Source organism: Cavia porcellus, unplaced genomic scaffold (genome assembly GCF_034190915.1).
Source record: "Cavia porcellus strain 051 isolate PalLab524CR breed Dunkin Hartley unplaced genomic scaffold, mCavPor4.1 scaffold_7, whole genome shotgun sequence".
In the NCBI taxonomy this organism is placed as follows: domain Eukaryota; kingdom Metazoa; phylum Chordata; class Mammalia; order Rodentia; family Caviidae; genus Cavia; species Cavia porcellus.
In genome coordinates this window covers 9,009,747-9,029,125 of record NW_026947490.1, presented here as the reverse complement: position 1 = coordinate 9,029,125, position 19,379 = coordinate 9,009,747, and the positions used below count along the sequence as shown (strand labels likewise).

Here is a 19,379-nt window from a genome sequence, read left to right as displayed (position 1 = left end):
AAAAAAAAAAAAAAAAAACCGCATTGTCATTAGTTCTCCTCACAAAAGCCCCCCTTGCTTCAAACACACTTATCCCATCATTCTTGGTGATGCATCCCTCATTATAATAAGTCTTATTTTTAATTCAGGAATATGTATTTCAATCACCTTGTAGACCAGCGATATATTATTGAAGTGTTCCTCTGTTTATGACCATTTACCACCAGTTGGCATCAGGGCTTATGGTTGCTGTAGCAAATTTTCACAGACTTGGTGCTCAAATCGAGAGAAATTTATCACCCTACAATTCTGGGGCAGATCCAAGGGTTGACATAGCTATGATCTCTCCAGAGAGTTTACAGCATATTCCTGCCTTCATCTCTCCCTGTTTCCAGTGATGGCCAGCTCTCCGTGTCATGGCTACACCACTCCATTCTCTGCCTTTGTGATCACATTAGATTGTCCTCTTATGTGTGTGAAATCCTCCTCTTCTCCAGGACTCTCTTAGAGCCCGTATGCATAATCCAGGATGATATATTCAAAATGCAAAGTCTTTTTTGCCATATATGGTAACATTTATAAATTCAGGGATTAGAATGTAGATGGCTTTTAAGGGAGATAGTATTCTGCCTGTAGCATCGTTTTAGGAAATCAAACTCACTGTTGTCTGGCTTCTACAGACTCACATTTTACATTTTTGTTGCCTTCATTAAATAAAAATTTGACCCCTGAGTCTTGCATTTCAATTCTTCGGTGATTTTTGTGCACACTGTTTGAGTTTCACTTCTAAATGGAGATACAGAGAACTCAGATCTTTGTATACATGTATCTGTTTTTCTCCTCCTAGTTTCACCAAATTCACCAGACATGTAAAAAATGTGAAATGTCTAAGAATGAAACTATATGTACTTGTAGTTGTTTACATCCTGGCGCCTTTTGAGTGTAATTACTCATTTGATCAGAAAGCAGAGCAGTGCGGCAGAAAGGACATGAGTTTCCCACAAGACTGTTTGAATCTCTGAAGTGTGACCTCAAGCAGGTCACTTAACCTGGAGCACAGATATCTCAGACTGCGCAGTGTGACCCATGCGAGCTTTCATAAGGACTAAACGGTGCTAGCACAAATATTAGCATGTTGAAATTATATGAAATTTTAACAGTTATTGTTTTTGCAACTGTTTCTTTCCTTCTCCACGTACATAATTCTTCAGTTTGGGTTTTATTACCTACAGCTCAGGACTCACTTAGCATTCTTTAGTAATTTCTATTGTATTTAATCACTTTATCAGATTAATTGTCCCAAAATATAATTTTCATATTCATGAGATCTTCCTCAGCCTCTAGAGTATATAAAGGATTCATGACATCTACAAATTAGTGTTACCTTGGCTTAACATTGGTGGTTGCGATGGTCAGTTTAATGTGCACCTGACAGGGCCAAGATACCTAATTAAATATATATATAGGCTGTACCTGTGAGAGTACTTGCAGAAGGAACCAGCAGGGAAATTGGTAGACTGAGTAAAATATTTTCCTTCCCAATGTAAGCGGGCATCACTTAGTCCACAAGGGACATGAATAAAACAAAAGTGCAGAAGAAGGGAGAATCAGACCGTTCATGACTGCACTGTTGGAGCAGAAACATCGAACATCTGCCCTCAAACTGGGATTTACACTATGGGCTTCTGGTTCTCAGGCTTTGGGATCTGAACTAGAACCATTCCATCAGCTGTCCTGGGTCTCCCGTTTGCACATGGCAAATCCTGGGACTTCTCAGCCTCTGGGAGGATTTGAATCAATTTCTCAGAATGAATCTCTTTGTATTTATTTACTTATTTGCTTGTTTATTTTGCTACAAGGGATCAAACTTACAACCTCATGCTTACCAGGCAAGTGACTGAGCCACTGAGATAAATCCCCAGCCCTGTATGGGTTTATATATTCTCTTGAAGTATTTCTCTGAGGCTTTTACCTCACCCGAGTTTTGGAGCGCTCTTCCTACACACAGTTCTCACTGAAGCGGGCCTGGCGTCCAGGCCTCTGTGTGTTCACCACTTCCTGCAGCCTCCTGCAGCCTTCCTAACTCCTGGTCCTCTTTCAACACTGTACGTGCAGCATTTGCTCGTCAGCATTTGCTACTCTGGTCCAGGGTCACATTTCTCCCCTTCCAAGCAGTTTCCATTCTGACTAGCTTGCCTTATGATTTCCCTTGGAGTCTGTGTACTTATAATAAGTAAATACTGTATTTTTCAGTTTGGAATTCCTTGTGTCCTCACGTGGTTTGGAATCTCAACAGTAAGACCTGACTTTTTATTAAATGCCATTCTCTCTAGTGTTCAACAAAATGATGCAGGACTTAGACAGTTTACTTTTATCTGATTTGAATTTGCTTCAACACAACATTTTCTAAATAGAATATTGTACTTTTCTGTCTTTCTTCAATTCTTTCTCTCTTTTAACCTACAATTCCTCAGTTAAAATCTTATCTACAAATGTCTTTGCTTGGGAGTCAAGAAATTTAGTCTTTAAGCCACTTTCAAATTGTATAGCCTTGGTTGAGTCATTTGCCCTACTTTAAGATGTAAAGGAGTGTTATAATAAATTAAATTTGTGAATCAGATTAGAATCGTACAAAAGTAGAAGGGACACCATAAGGAAGTTTGATGTAGTTCAAAGTCATCTGTTGAGCAACTATAATCTATAAGCTGGGCTATATAAAATGTTTATCCACAGGGTTTTACACAAAACATATTGCTATGTGTCTGGGGAGAAGAGAATTTGGTTCCTTTTGTTGTTGTTTTTCCTTTATTTTTTCCAGTATTAATTCATTTGGGAAACATTTGAGCATCTTTTCTGTGTTACAGGGACTCTGCTGGAACTATAACATCTAGCAATTTGCAGCAGGAACATGCACATTCATCTATAATTACAGATACCGTAAGTGCAAGGAAAAAAGATTTGCACAGAATGTTGAATGAAAAAGCATGGAATAAAACCACTTATCCTAATTTCAGAGGGAAAAAGAGCCAGCAAAAATGTCTGAAGGCAAGAATGCCTCAGATGCTAGAGGATAAGAATTAGCCAAGCAAAGATTCACGGCCTGGGTAAAAGTACAAGCTAAAAAATAAATTATAACTTTCCATGGCTCATTAATACAAGGTACAGAATGATGAGAAATGAGTTTGGTAGGGCAGCGGTGCATTTTTCATAAAGGTGTTATGATTCATGCCAGTTTGCTTGGACATTGGTCTGTAGACATTTGGGAATTACTGGAGTGTTTTATGTACAATGCTGTCATGCCTAGCTATGCCTTATATTTTAGCAGAATTAAGGAGAATAGCTTGGAGAAAGCTGAGACCATGAGCAATGGGCTAGTTAAGGTGTAATTTTCATAGAACAAAATTTATGGAATCATATCTTACTACATGTGAACAAAAGAGCAGCCCAAGTTCTTCATCTTCCTGTCCCCCTCACCTGCACACAAGTAAATATCAGTGGAAATAGTTCTACAGAAACATGGACAGAGTTTCTGAGTCTCAACCAACATGTTGAGCCCATACATTTTCTGGTTACCATATAAATAGAATGGACATCCTGCAACCAAAGTAGAATTTATCACTTGGCAAGTATGTCACATTAAAGCCAGGAAGTGAGACACAGATAGGAAAACTCTCCAACTTTATCTGAACAGTCTAAATAGAAAAACTGGGTGAGAGTTGTTCAATACTGTAGCACATAAATAGAATTGATTCTTTTGATCCTAAGACTTGGTCTCCAGAGTTTATTGCCATGAGATTATAACATCAAACAGTATCACTGGCTTTTAAAAATGAGATGGCATGTTTTTATGTTCAAAAGTAACAACTCTTGCTACACTGGCTGAGATATGGCAGTCAAGTCTCTGGTATAGGCTGAGAACAATCATAAATAACCATTAGGAAGTATCTTCTTAAATACATTTCAGTACCTCCTGGCTTTGCAGACTCTTTATGTTTTTCCTCATCACAGTCTAATTTTACTTTTGGCACTCAGTTTTCTCCTGATTTTGTAAGCCAAAAGCTGAGTTATAGATTGATGGGTTAAATGAGAGCTGCAAAACAAAATATTGAGTTGGAGTTATAGCAGATGCCTCAGACTTGAGAATAATTTTGTAAGACTTTGGTTCACTGAAAGTAGCTACTATGTTAGGGATTTGGATTGCATCAGTTTTTAGGTCTTTTTGTCATATTTGTAAAAAATGTGCAGTTCTAATCTTCTTTCTGATCCATTTAGAAGGAGGTAGATGTCTTTATTAAACTCTATCAGAGTTTTAGACAGTTTTTTCCTAAAGGCAACTTTCCTTTATGAAAGTCGTGTTGTGAATCAATTTGGTACATTGTCTAGAATGGTTCTGAAAATGTTCAGAAATTGGTAGTATTTATCTCTTGATGTAGTTTATAGCTCATAACCTTGTCTTTAAAAACCTGGTTTAGAAATCCAATTTCACTTCCACAGAGTGTGCATATTATGTCCCTTTATCTAGATTCTATTGCGTGGGTTTTATTCTTGAACTTAGGGTTCCAGTCACTGGTGCAGAGTAATTCCTGCTTTCCTTTCTGCTCATCCAAGTGGCAAAAATTTCTCCTTTCATGCACTGATAACTCTTCCTTCACATATCTACAATGCCTCTCTGACTGGTTCTTTACTGAACTGTATCTTTTGACCGTCAAAGTCAAGTTTCTTTTATTGCCTCAGTTACTCATGTCTTCTTCGGTAAGTCACACTTCATATATGTTCCTTGAATTTTTTTTGCAAACTAATTTGTCAGTAAGCATTTATTAATCACCAACTGCGCTACTGATGAGGGTGAATCTATGATGACTAATTTCTGGAAATGATAAATGAGATCCATAAAGAAATCATTTTTTAGAGAAAAGTTAAGACACACACAGTTTAGATAATTATGCATAATTATATTACTCATAATTATAATTTGCTTGTCTTATGAAGATGGTTTTGGAGAGGGCACAATTACAATATATTTAACTGAAAACAATATTTAAACAATTGTCCCTATTTTAGAAAATAGTTTTGATTTTTATAGTATGAGATGCCTTTAAATACAACTACTTAATAGCAACTATTAAATGGTATGCATTTTGTCTGTATTTTCTTCTTAGAAATGCTTTCCAACAGAAGAATAGGAATCCATAAAGAATAAATATGGTTTCATTTATCATTCTGTCTTATTTGTATGTTCTTTCTCAAGATGATATTTACTGTCCAAATAAAAATATGTGTTTTAGTTTGTGGTAGCAAATGTCTAGCACCTAACTTTAGATTTTTATAGTAGACAACTTTTAACATCAATTAAAATGATTGGATTTATTCATTGTTTGCTGAAAGGAATTTAAATATGTAAAGGAACATAAATTCTACTTTCCTACAAGTTTCCCCAAAACAACAGTCCGCATGTAGCACAATGAATACATTTTTTTCTTAAGAAAAACAATGACTTCTTATTTGAGAATAGGAATCAATGTCCTGTTTTAGCAGACACAACAGTTTGTAACTTTTCCTTTTTATAAGTTAGAAACTATACTTTTAAAATTATATATTAGAAAATAAAATTTCTAACTGCCCTGTGACTAGAGGTCTTAGACGGCAAACCAAAAAATTAGCTTTGCTTATTAGGTCGTGCTTCCCTTGTTAAACAGGAACACACCCCTTTCTAAAAGTGACTATTATACGTATCAGTAAAATTCATCGGAATTTGAATCTAAAGAAAGAAAAATGGCATGGGCCATTGTACAACAAACTCACTCGAGGGGGATTTGATTCTCCAGTGAAATGTAATCAATTTACTATTGTGTAGAGTTTAGATTTTGTGAAATCACATGCTAATTTTTAGGTTATGTGTCTCTCCTAGATGTAAATGATTTGTAATCAAATAGACAACTACCAACATTATCATTTCATTGCCCTATGGAACATTAACCAGTTTTTTTTTTTTTTTTTCTTGGTGGCTTCTTGAACCACTGCTCTGTCAGATTTTCTTGGTAAGAGTTTTATTTTCATGCAGGTTCCCTGAGTTAAATATGTCTATGACACTCGCTTTATATATGCGTACAGTAGTCACAAACATTTTGTGTATTTTGACTGTTTTAGAGATCGTCTTACCCAGGTGCCTAAGCATACTCAACCACTGGGCCAACTTCGTTTGATTTCTTAAATTTAGAAGCGTATTTTCTTTTTTCTCTAGTTCTGGGTCAAATTCCAAGGTGTACTAGAGTTTACTTTTTTCTGATTCTCAGTCTCTGTGGTTTCTGTCCTCTCCTCCTTGACTTTCTTTTTTTCCCTTCTTTTTCCTTCCTAGCTCTCCTCTCCTCTTTCCTTTTAATTATGTATTTTGATTCTAATTTTTGGCCAAGTTTGTCAATTCAAAACTATTTTGTTTAACTCATGGCTTGAGCCATTCTTCCTCCTCTGTAACTTGGTGCAGGAATCTGTGTCCCTCGGATTACTGCCAAGACAAGGGAGCACTTTATGTGTCATACGTTTCCTGCTTTGGACCGTGAACTCGTGGACGTTTGACCGCTTGGCCAGTCTCAGAACATGGTCCAGACAATCCCCCATGTGGCTGTGAATATGATCTGCTTGACTACTGCGTTGTTCTCTGGGGTGGTTCAGTGACTGGGGATTTGGCGTTTTGTTCTCATGCTGTGGTGATCTATTGGGTAGACGGAGGTTACCTACTTCTTTGTAAGGAGGGAATGACAGGAGATCTGGTTTGTCAGCCTTTTTTTCTATCTGTGTAAGAGACTGTCTCAGTCCTACTGGAAAGTGAAACTACTCTTGGAATTCTGAACTCCTGGATTCCAGGACTTCGTCCTCTTCCTAAGGGGCTGTGGTTTTAGAATTGCAGCTGTGGTTTTAGAATTGCCCTGTGTATGGAAACGGGAGAAGCCTTTTCCTCCTCATTTGGTGAAGGAGATGTATTTTTACTTTCAGAGGTATTCATAAATCAGGTAGCAAATCATTCAACTTACAGCATCTCTGCTTCTATGGCCAATGTATTTGTTTGTATGAACATTCTTATGCTACAGATAAGCTAAAATTTATGTATTACTTTTGAAAAACAATCACAGAAATTGTTATATCAGAAACATTTTCATGTAAAAACCCAAACTGATAAAACAAACAGCATTTTGGACCACATTTATCTTTTAAAAATAAACTAAAAATTACATGCCTTTCCCTTGGTTTTATTTTTATGAGTTATGTTTAAAGCATTTCTTTTAACTTATTGTTTTTGTTTCTTTATTAACAGACTAGTTTCTTATACTGGTTTTCTGGCGAGATAGGCTAGCACTGCCATACACTTTTTAAAATGGAGAATATGTAAAATGACATAATGCTTGTATTGAGTGAGAATTCTGAAGAAGTTTGATATCAACAGCATTTATGCTTTGTGAAATATCAGTTTAAATATAATTTCTAGGTTTCTTGTTAAGTTTAAGATTTTGAGCTATACTTTTATGAAGTTAATTTATGGATAATTTTTGTAATTGTGAATAATTTCTCAGTAAGAAATGATAATATATGTTGGTAATCATACATGCATGTATGTCCCAAATGTATTTGCAATTTTACATGTTACAGATAGGAAGTATTATGTGCTTTTAAGGATTTATATTGTACACATTCATGTCAGTAAAGTGATGATCTATACTTTTCTTTACAACAAGAAGAAATATGTTCCAAATAATGAAAAAGTATAGTGAAGACAAAAATATGAATATAAAATATAACGACATTGAATTTGGCCCTATAATGATATAGTATACATAACGAATCCAAATAAAAGCAAATAATTGCCGAAATTTTGCAAAGGTTTGATGGATTTATTAATACACCATGTATTTTGAGCTTTTGGAATCCTTTTCTGCACCAAACTACATTAATCTAAAATGACTTTTGCTTTCTTAGATTTAACTTGCCACTTGGTTTTAGAGTATTTAGTCTGATCTTAAAGGGAAGACATAAAATTTGTCATTTATTTTTTATCTCATCTGTTCAAAAGACTATTAACAGATTCTCATCACACATGTGTGACTTCTGCTGTGCTCTCATGTTTGTCTCAAGGCTTTACTGTCAGTTACAGTCGGGAACTGAGCCTTTATCAGAGTGACAGTCCCGGAGTCTACTGGAAAGATGGTGTTAGTTACTTATTTCTTCTTTGAATGAGTCATGGTGTAATCGGAGTTAAAGCAATATTATTCAGAGAATTATTTCTGTACCATAAATATAGAGTCTCCCATTGTTATTGTGTCTTTGGAGAAGCCTGACAAATACAGTAAGATCATCACTACTGGGAATCAATGTCACTGCACCGAGTACAGCAAACACACCAATAAACAAGTGTTCAAAAATAGAATGAAAGTTCAAAGAAATCATCTCAGGAAACTGGTCCCTTACTTGTTCTGTTGTCCACAGGATCCCAGACTTATAAGTGGGAAGAGTAATTTTCTGGTGGTCCAGGAAATCTACCAGAAGTGGAATACTTCAAAGACAGATAAACTCATGAAAATGTACAGATACTGTGCTATGGACTTCTTGAATTTAGTTTCTCACACTTTTGAGGTAGAGTAAATAATATCCTCCCTTTTCCAAAACCCATATGCCAATAATCCCAGTAAAACAGAAGATGGCAAAAAAGACTGCAAGTGTGATCAAGTTATTAAATTTAAAATGGGATGATTATCCTAACTTGTGTGGATGTGCTCAAATGAATACTAAATATCCTTACAAGAGGTGCATGGAGGAGTTAGATAGATATAAGGTTCAGACATAATGATGACAGAAACAGAGCACAGAAACACTGAAAGATACTGCCTCATTGGCTTTGGCAATAGAGAAAATGGCTTACAGAGCAAGGACTATGGTATATCTCCAAAAGCTGGGCACAGCAAAGGAATTGATTTCTTATTAGAACCTCCAGAAGGAATTTAGTCTTGCCAACAGCTTGATTTTGGCCCCACAAGACTTGCGTCAGACTTCAGACCTTCAGAAATATATAAGAATAAATTTGCATCATGTTAAGACACAAAGTTTGAGGTGACTTATTTTAAGCAGTGATAGGAAATGAATACATCTTAGAATAAAAGAGCCAATAAAAATATCAAAATGAAACAAAAATATTTCTGGAAACACAAAAGCTTTTGAAAATGCAACTAGAAATGATTTTTGAAGTTTTCTCGTAGAACTTAATTTTCTGGTCTTTTTAGTTTCTTAAAACAGTACTTCTGAAATTGCTGTCCATACTCAAAAGAGGCTTATGTAGTTAATTAACATCTTTTACTGCCCTCATATAAATTAATCAGGCCCAAGCGCAATGGCACCAGACTTCTTGTGCTATGAATAATCTCTGGAGGCTATGTATGATACCATAGGGTGCTGCTGAGAAAATCATCTGAAATGTGGAAATAAAACAAAAGAATGACTATGTGTTTTCAAAGTTGTAGGGGATCATTTTTTAAGAGGCTCATCTAACAATGATTTAATTCTTCAGGGCCTTGTACTTTTATTTGTTTTACTATTTTCTGTTGCTAAGGGTCAACACTGTAACATTACACATTAACTTATAGATTTTTGTCCAACATAGATGCAAGTAATTCGTTTCTGGAGAGAGGATGATCTCAAAGGATATGGTTTTATTGCCTGATAGGACAATGACTAGTTTTGTCTCTAACTCAACATTCAGCCTCCTTTCCCAACTTAGAGAGGATCACTGTTATTCTAATGCTTTGATGCAGGTTTAGTGTCCAGATGGTTCCACTGCTAAGGAGTTAAGTATATTTGGGGTGCTTTGCATTTGCATGGTAGTCATGTGGATAACTTTATAAAATCATACCTTGGCAGGTATTATGTCCCTGGATCTTTACTGCAAACAAGGAAAGTAGGACTACTTTTAATTCATAGAGGACAATAGAGGTTTCATAGTTAGTAAAATGCATGGGAAGGAAACAGAACCAGACCTGCCTCATCTTCTTCCTCTTTCATCACATTACGTTTCCATTGGTAGCATCATGGAAACCAGGGAAGGAATGTGGGTTAATTTTTCCCATTTCACCTCTTAACTATAGGCTTTGCATGAGTCATGAAGAGAGAACATTCTTAATTGGAAAATAAAAGGTGAAAAAAAAAAAACCAAACAACTGAGTCTCCACTAAAATCCTGACACTCCACCCACTCCATGGCACATTTGAAGGTTGAGCTGCTGAAATTTACCCTTCTAAGATCTGTGGGTTTAGTTAAGAAGATGAAACGCTTCCACACTGGCTTCCCCTCTCCTAATGCTCAGTACCTTGGCTTGATCGAGCACAGAGTGGCCTATCCTGAAGTTGATGTCACAGTCTGGAAAACATCATTGACACAGTGGAAACAAAAGAATCCTATTTGTTTAGCCTTTGCCATTAGGGTCCCAGGCAACTGGAATTTATGCACAGTAGTTTAATTGCTCTCAGGGTTTACAGTAAGGGGAGATTCCTTGAAAATGTGTCTGCACACTTTATGCTAGTTTGGTTGAAAGACATCTAGCTTTTCTGCTAACTAGCTTTTCATAGTCCTTGATAACCCAGTCTGTGTGCTGACACTGGATTAAGGAGTCTGGGAGAGCATTACTTGTCAGGCTTTCCATTTTGAAGTATTTGTGTGCCGCTGCTCATAAACTTTTTACCCAGAATATTGGTTGCCTTTACTGACTTAAAATTTAATTATGAGTCTGTAAAGCAGGTTTTACAGCCTTTATCTCCAGTCATACAGGTCTTCTGCCCAAACTTCTTTCTCTATTCCCTAAATTCTCTTCCTTTCCTTCACTTTTTTTCCCCATCTAATTTAAAACATCTTCTTTTCAGTTATTCTAAGATGTAAGTATTGCCTTGACTTTATAAAGCACAGTAAGTGGCAATATATGACAGCGTCATTCTCTGGTTCAAAAAGTTATGTGAAAAATATGAAACTTTCAGGAAAAACAAAAGGATTTGCTGAAATAGTAAATTGACCTTACCAAAATATCATATTACACTGAAAAACCTAAAAATAGTTGACTTATAAAGCTTTACATATTGCTACAAATTTTAGTTATAAACTTGGCACTGTAAAAAATTATTTTTGCACGTAACAGGAGCTAATGTTAGTTGTTACCAAGTTTTCAAGTCTGAGAACAAAGCACTGGGAGAATCTGACATTGGTACCAAGTGATTCTGGTTTATTCCTTGGCTTTGATCACCTGTGTGACTCTGGTTAAATTACTTGACCTCAAAATCTACTTGTAAAAAATGAGTGCTGTCTTCATTTAGCTGTAAAACTACAAAAGGACGGTGCCTCAAAGCATCCAACTACTGTGATAATGTGACCTTAATAAAAATCAAGTTCCTTTGTTTCCTTAATTCTCTTCACAGATATGTGATTACTTATACCTGCTTGTAACTCATATCTTTGCTCTAGTCACAGTCTTTTTAAATGCTGCTTCAGTGAAAAACCAGCCGCCCTCCTGCATTACCCATTGTATTAATGCAGTGGCTCAGACATTTAAATGAGCGTGAAAAACATTGGGCACTTATGTGAGTGTTTTTGTTCTTTTACAGGCACTTTAGTTTATGGTCTGCATACAACACTAAGAATCACTAAAATAGGGCTCAACTTCACAGACCTTGCAATTATTGCCGAATAATTGAACCCAATAAACTATCAATCAGCTATCAAGCCTGAGTCTGATTTCCATTAAGTTCCCACTCTGATGATTAAAGTATTTTATCAGTCACCATTCTCTCTCTTCTTCTCCTTCTTCTCTCTCCCTCTCTTTTTGTCATTTATTATCTGTAACCTTACATCTATTTATTTATTAAATCTATCATTATCTATCAGTCTACAACCTTTCTGATATTTATTTGGCTATTGAGAATTTACAGCTGATAACTAATAATGTAAGCTATAGTTAGTATGACCAGTCTCATTTTTAGGGGCAGACAGAGACTGAGCCACCTCCTGAAGATCAAGATATGCAGGGATTGAAAGTGGATACCTCTGACAGTCTTAACAGAGCACTAGGCCAATGAAACATTGCCTTTATATTGCTGAATGAATACTCATGGATTCTGTTCTCCTACAATCTAGAAGAATTTTAAAAATAATATATACCACTCTGTGGGAATTGTTTTTAGTGCTATAGGCAAGGGAGACACTGCTTGTCCTGAAGAATAGGATTTCCTCATAAATACTAGTATTACAATTATTCTTAAAATTATCATTTTTTATATTTCCTTGAGAATCTAGGTGCTAGTTCCTAGCATGGCCTTTAACCAATATTTTCCTCAGGGTTTCCTAATTGGAGCACTAACCTGGTGACAATCTAGATAGCCATACCAGTCCAAACCTTATAAATTATTATAGAGCTGAAGAAGGCCTGGAGGAGTCAATGTTGTGACCATGTTTCAAGGACCCCAGTGTCTTGCAAGTCCTGGACAAATTTACACTGATCTGTAGGTATTTCCCAATACACTTGCAAGGCAGTCATCACAGTACTATGCTGTGTCTTAGACTCTTTGTTAGAGTACTTCCTTGAAACAATATTTTTAGTTGTGCAGAGGATAAAAGCAGACCTATCTAACATACCACTTACACTGATCCCTACTGTCCTTTGCTAGTGTCACATGCTACCCCATGAGCTACCAGCCATAAATCTTGTATTCTAACCTTGTGGATCTTCCCCAGACTCTGTGCACCCCCATGATTCATTAACCTCTTCCTGCTGCAGCCTAAAGAAATTTCTTCAACCAAGCATGGTTTTAGAAATGTTACTTATTGATACCTTCCTAGAGTAGGGTAAAAACCTTCTTAGAGTAGGGTTGCTTATCTGTTTTGTCCACTCACTTATCTAAAACAACAAATAGGGCTGGCACTTGGAGTGTACTCAACAAATCCTTGTTGAATTGATAAAAGGAATAATCAGGTCAATTCAAATGTCACCTCTTCTCTGAAGCTATTCTGAATTATATTATGCAGACTATGTAGCTTTTTATTCTAGGTTTCAATAGTAAAATTACTAATATCATCTTATTATTGTCCACATCCCAGCAGTCTTTTATTATATATATGTGGTGTTTTCCGAACTATCATTTCCTTACGGGTCAAGTGGTATGAATCCATCATTTTCCAAAGGAATTATCATTTCTATTTACAACTGGTAGTGCCATATGTATAGACTATACTGAGTTTATGCTAATTAAGATAAATTTCCAAGTAGAGTCTTTGTAAAAGATATATTCAATGGTACAATTTCAGAGGATGGAGAAATGACATACATGTTCAAAAATTATTTTGAAACAAGAGCCTTTCTCAGTTAAACCTTCCCATGAGAGAGACTTTACTGATTCTACTTGAATCAAAACTTCATAGCATTTTGCCCAATCTCAGTCCCAAGTCATCTTGGATTGCCTACCAGTATCAATATTCTGTAATTTGGGGATAATCACTCTACTGTGATTATCTGCCTGTGTAAACAGGAAGATGAGCTACACCATCACCAAGGGCTCATGATTTTGCTCCTTCCTCTAACTAGTTTGGAAATGTGCTCTAATTCCCAGTGAAAATCTGCTGCCTGAGCCCAGAGCCCAACAGGATCTAACTCATCCTGGATCTCTTTGAAAGTCAATCGTGCACCTTTGAAAACTCAGCCAGGAAAAAAGGCCAGTCTAAATAGGACTGTTTTCCATTCTGTAATGAATGAAGCAGACATAAGGCTTAGAACCTCTTCTACCACAGGACAGTCTTGCAATACCTCTAGTTTTAGTACTGCTAGTTTAATGCCCAGGAGACTCGCTGAAGCCATTTCTTAATGAACTGAGCACAGCACTGTCTTGTCTATCAACTAAATGAATTTAGTTTTTCAAAAATTATTTTTCTTTTAGCCCTAAGGACATATATATATGATTTCCTTTTTATCGGTACTGGGGATCGAACTCACGACCACCTGCTTGCAAGGCAGGTATTTATGCCGCTGAGCTAAATCCCCAGGCCCAGCCCTAAGGATATTTTATCACACTCTGATGGGTTCTAATTATTTGGATCCTAAGTGCTTAAATCGCTGCAACTTCTTCACTGATCCTTTTCCAGTTGTGCCCATCTGAGCACAAAGAGCAGAATGGAACTTGCCTAACGCATTATCATATTTTGGCAGAACTGCTGAATAAGCCTTCAGTTTTGTTTTTCTAATATCACATTAAACAGTACTGTTTCTACTCAAATACGTACTTTTCCGCCTGTATTTCCTCAGGGTGAGTATTCTGGGGTTTAAATTCACTCAGCCTCTGAAGAGCTTCCAGTCAAGTGAGGAAAAGAGCCCAATAAATTCTGTGGCATTTCATAAAACCACCTCAAAAATCCAAGAGGCTTAATTAGACTATGGATATTTGACTTAATGGTGTTTTAAAGCAATATTCAGAAATTGTGAGCACGAGAACATATCACTTGGTGCCACACATACTTCAAAGATGTTGCTTTCAAAATTGCTTTAAGCAGAAAGCAACATGCATCCCCTTGCCTACTGTAGAATAATTAATTTAGAGTGGAAAAAGTCAATTTTTTTGATATCATTAAAGTTCAACTGAATTATGTTAATTAGAATGGTTTGAGGTTGTACTCATTTAGACCTAGCTCAGTTTCATTTATTCCCTTTTGTCATGGAGCAAAATTTATTATCAGCCATTATTGAATCATTTCTCTTCTCTCTCTGTCTCTCTCTCTGTCTCTCTCTGTCTCTCTCTGTCTCTCTCTCTCTCTGTCTCTCTCTGTCTCTCTCTCTGTCTCTCTGTCTCTCTCTGTCTCTCTCTCTCTCTCTCTCTCTCTCTCTCTCTCTCTCTCTCTCTCTCTCTGGTCTTTTTGACACAGGGTTTCATTATGCAGTTCAGGCTGGCATTGGATTCATTTTGTAGCCCAAGCTGGCCTTGAACTCCAAGTGATCCTTCTGCCTCAGCCTCCCAAAATTGTGGGATTATATATTTGCTGAATAAAATTCTTTAAGCCAAGAAAAGAACCCATTATAAAATATAGGCTTTCCATATCTCTAATTAGCAAACTACTTTGAAAGTACATTAATGAAAATGTACCTCCAATTTAATTTTTAATAATGTTATTACCATGATATTAAAAATGCATAAAACACCTTCCCAAGAAGAAAAACCATTTTAGGAACAAGAGAAATGGTGCTGTTGCTGGAGACCAAGCAGGCAGCAGATGAAATTCTTTCATGGAGTCATGCCCCATCTTTCAATAACACAGTGGCATTACTTGGTTTCTTTGTCTTATCTCACCTGTGCAACATTAATTTTGATGTCTTATAAATTCTTGGCGTAGATTGTTGTCTCTAGGTAGATTTGAGCAATGAGTACTCAATCCAAGTGATTTTGAAAGTGGGTTATAAAAGACTTAAGCAATCAAATAACTAATGACAGGTGCTCTTGGGAAACACATGTCCTGACCTGATATGACTTCCACCCAACCACCATCTGTCTCACAGTTACCTGGGACCAGGGCCTTAAGAGGGCTCATAGATGAGACAGCTGTCAGAAGTCACTTGCACACTAAAATAGGCTATTTAGTGCTATTTAATGGTAAAGTCACCGAGCATAAGGAGTACAACATTGTCTTACTATTTCCCATCGATATTTTGCTTAGTATTTAAAAATTACATATTGACAAAAGCCTGGAGTGTGTGGCATTAGCTTCACATATTTTCCTCTGCATCCTTAATGTGTTTCAGGCCACAGTGTGTGTAGAGGAGACTTCTTGGTGGCTGGTATTGTACAGCCCAGTGTTTGAGAATTTGCAGCAGCTTCTTTGATTTAGAATATGTTTATTTAAAGTCTGTTTATTCTTTATTGCTTAATGCTCATTTGCATATCCTTCTCTTTGTATTAAGGCAATTGGCTTGATTCCACATATACTTATTAAACTCTCAGTTCATTTATCATATTTACCTTGCCTGGAATTCTTGGAGGTAAACTAATGTCACTTCGCTAATCTCTAATTGCCCTTCAGATTTCATCTTTGATGTGCTTTCCTCCAAGCAGCTTTACCTAAACCTCTGAGACTGGGTTAGCTGTTCTGAGAGTTCCGCAGCTTTTTACAATTATCCTTGTTAATGTCTGCATGGTTCTGCATGGTATTGACTGCTTACTTGTCTGCCTTTCCTATTTAACCAAGGGATTCACTGAGGGCAGGGTATTAGTGCTTTGTAAAGCTTGCCCTTGTTGTTCTTACTGTGCCATTTGCTGTGTCTCTCAGCTAAAACATAGTGAGCAGGCTCCCTTATTGGAGGCAGGGGGATAGGAAAGAAGAGGCACAGATTTTCGTTTCACACAGTTCATATCCGAATCCTCAATGCACCTTCAGTAGTTTAAGTTGATAAACCAGGCAAGTTTCATTGTTGTCATTTATCAAGTGGGAAGACAGAGTTACCTTGTAGGAATGTTGACGGTGTAAAAACCAGAATATTTTTCATGTCTAGAGATTTCCACTAAGTGCAGTGATTGGGTTCATTCTCTGTTCTTAGAAATGCTGTGTTACCTGTAGAGTTCCTTGGAAAGGCATGCATATATGAAGCTCGTGGAAAGCATATATTTGCCAATTAATTTAGAATGCGTCCAACTGCACATATACTAACTTGAGTGTTGATAGGGACTCAGACAGCATTAGCAATCCAGCAGGTCAAAACAAACAGTAGCTCTGTGGTTTTGAATTGTTGGATATTGACTGAGATAGAGCAGGCATTTCTGTTGTGAGAGGCACTTCCAGGGAGATTTTGTCAAGTTTTACTCTGACTAGGGGCATTGCAAGTATTTATTACAAGGCAAGAAAAACATCATCACTGGAACTTAATCAAGAAGTTTGTTGAAAGAAATGCCTTGTTTCCATCATCACTTGTTTAAAAATTCCAGTGAAGTAGAGGACATCCTCTATCCTTTGAGGGCAAATATTGTTGCTTTCAGGGAGAGCAACTACCTGTTTTCATCCTCTTGGAGATAGCCTAGCTTTTTCTGAACTTAAATCCCCCTGCGCTTTCGTCTGAGGCTTGGATGTCAGAGATTGGCTTTGGATCAGGAAATGAAACACAAACAAACAAACAAAACCCCCACAAGAAACAGAAAGCTTGCAGTATACTGCAGCCATCAGGCTGGAGCCAAAATTTAGCAATCTTCATGGGAAAGTCACTGAGATGTGTCTTATCTCCTCCTCTGTGCTACACATAAGCCAGTTAAATGATATTCAAATTGAATACACACACCATCACCACCACCACCACCACCCTATTGCTCTGTTAAATTATTTAATTTTAATTAATTATCACAGGTATTCTTTCTTGGCACCTTATGATGATAAGGTTTAGTATAGATTCACTAAATCCAACTATAAATTAATTTAGCCAATGAAATGCTTTACTAAGTTTTGAAAAGTAGAAAGCCAGGTTTCAAATTGAGAGAGGCAAAATTTCTAGTGTCTCAGAAACCAAAAGTGACAGCAACAAATTAAAAATCCCTTGCAATGCAAAAAGAAAAAAAAAAAAAAGAGCTTTGCTCAGATCCTGGAGAGAGAGATAAAGCACAATTTTGGTGAGAATTTTTAAATTCTCCTGCTGGAAGTGCTCTCATGTAGTTAGAAGTTTATATGAAAACAGCTTCCAGGATTGGGCATGGGAAAGGGAGCTGACTTACTGCTTTTGTTTCCATTCTCAATTCAAAATGTGAAGAAGCAGATTATGCATCAATATAGTCTAGAACTAAAGAACCAAGCTTATTAATTTTTTAGATACTTGTCATAGTGAGCCTTCTTCCATGGATTCCATGTAGGGTGAACAACTTGTCATGATTTATTTGGATTTTAAAAAAGAAAGTCCCACATAGGAAGGGCACCATTAGTCTCAAGCAAACCAAGACACTAGCTGTCTGCATAGGTTCAATATAATGATCTTTTTCTCCCCAGTAAGTAGCTTTAACCAAGGTACCCTAAGGTACCCTAAGCTCACAATCAGTAAAACATAATTTCCTGCTCAAAAGCAACTTCAGCCTTTACTCTGTGCTTTGTCCCAGCATGACAGTGCTAGAGAAAAATCACAGGAATTTTCTAAATCTTAAAATTTGTGGGCAAATGAAATACTCTAAGTCGCATGCAAGGTATGGTGCTTTGAGAATATTTCTTTTTCAAAGAATCTGGTACTAAATTCTTCTTACAAGAAAAGTAAGAAGTCTTCTATTTGGTTTTGAAAAAGTAAATTATTGTGTTACTCTTGTTTAACCTGAGTGCACTCTACATTAGCATGTACAGTTTAGAAGAAAATCTATGTATTTGCAACCAGCCTTCCCGCTTCTGCTTGTTGCAGCCACTATTGCTGTCCCTGTACCAATTCCCCTTCCCTACCTGGTGCACTCGGTCCCAGCTGAGGGAAGTGTTGAATGCCTTCAGCCTACCAGAACCTGATAGTTTTAGGTCTGGGGAGACTGTGTTAGACTGGGGAGACCCTAACATCTGGGCTTGGGAAGGAGGTGGCTTCTACTCAGTGAGTAATGCTCAGCCTCTTAAGGAGACTGTGATGTTTGGGTAAAAATTGATGTTTTAATTAATGGTCCCTGTGGAGTCAAAATGAGACTAGGTTCCTCCTGGTTTCTTTCTCAGGTCTACCCAATCTCTTGTACTCTAGTTTCTCCTCAGAACCCTCCATCAATAAGTCACCCACACAAGATTCCTTCTCTTAGGCTGTACTTCTAGAGAATTAATCTTCACTATGTCTTATGATGTATGAAGCCAAAATTTACTTGATTTTAATTCGTCTGCTAAGTTTGCTTCTCTTTATTAGGTTACTCTTGCTAATAATTATTGTGTCTTCAAGGCAACATGAACACCTTCTATACAGTTGTAGAGAAGGATGAAGTTAGAAACTGAGATATCAGTTGCTTATCAGGTCATATACATGGCATGGCCAAAATATAGAGTGAATGTTTCAATTTTAAACATTATTAGAGCAAAAGACACATTGCCATTAAGTTTGCTTGAAAAGCTCCATATTCTTATCCCAGCATTCTTGCTTCTTTCTGAAAGAGTTCACTTTTCCTGACTGTCTTTAGGGGATATAGTCAGAAGTACTGTAAATGTTGCCACCAACATCCAACAGAAAGGCAGGCTCATACACACAATAACATGGATCTTCATCTTATTCACTGCATCTGGAACAATGAATCTTCTGCCTCATCCTCAAAGTCTCTAACATCATAAAGGACAGATGTTTTGAATGGATCAAGACATCAAGGCAGCCAGGACAACTCAAATCAAGACATTTATGAAAGAGGTTTTCAAAAACTACTTCAAGA

At 36.8% G+C, this 19,379-nt stretch overlaps 1 protein-coding gene across 5 annotated transcripts in view; it reads right to left on the bottom strand.

The window, feature by feature from the left end:
• Grik1 (glutamate ionotropic receptor kainate type subunit 1) overlaps positions 1-19,379 on the bottom strand; it is a 378,892-nt gene that overhangs the window by 56,337 nt on the left and 303,176 nt on the right. The gene's annotated exons all lie outside the window — the stretch shown is intronic.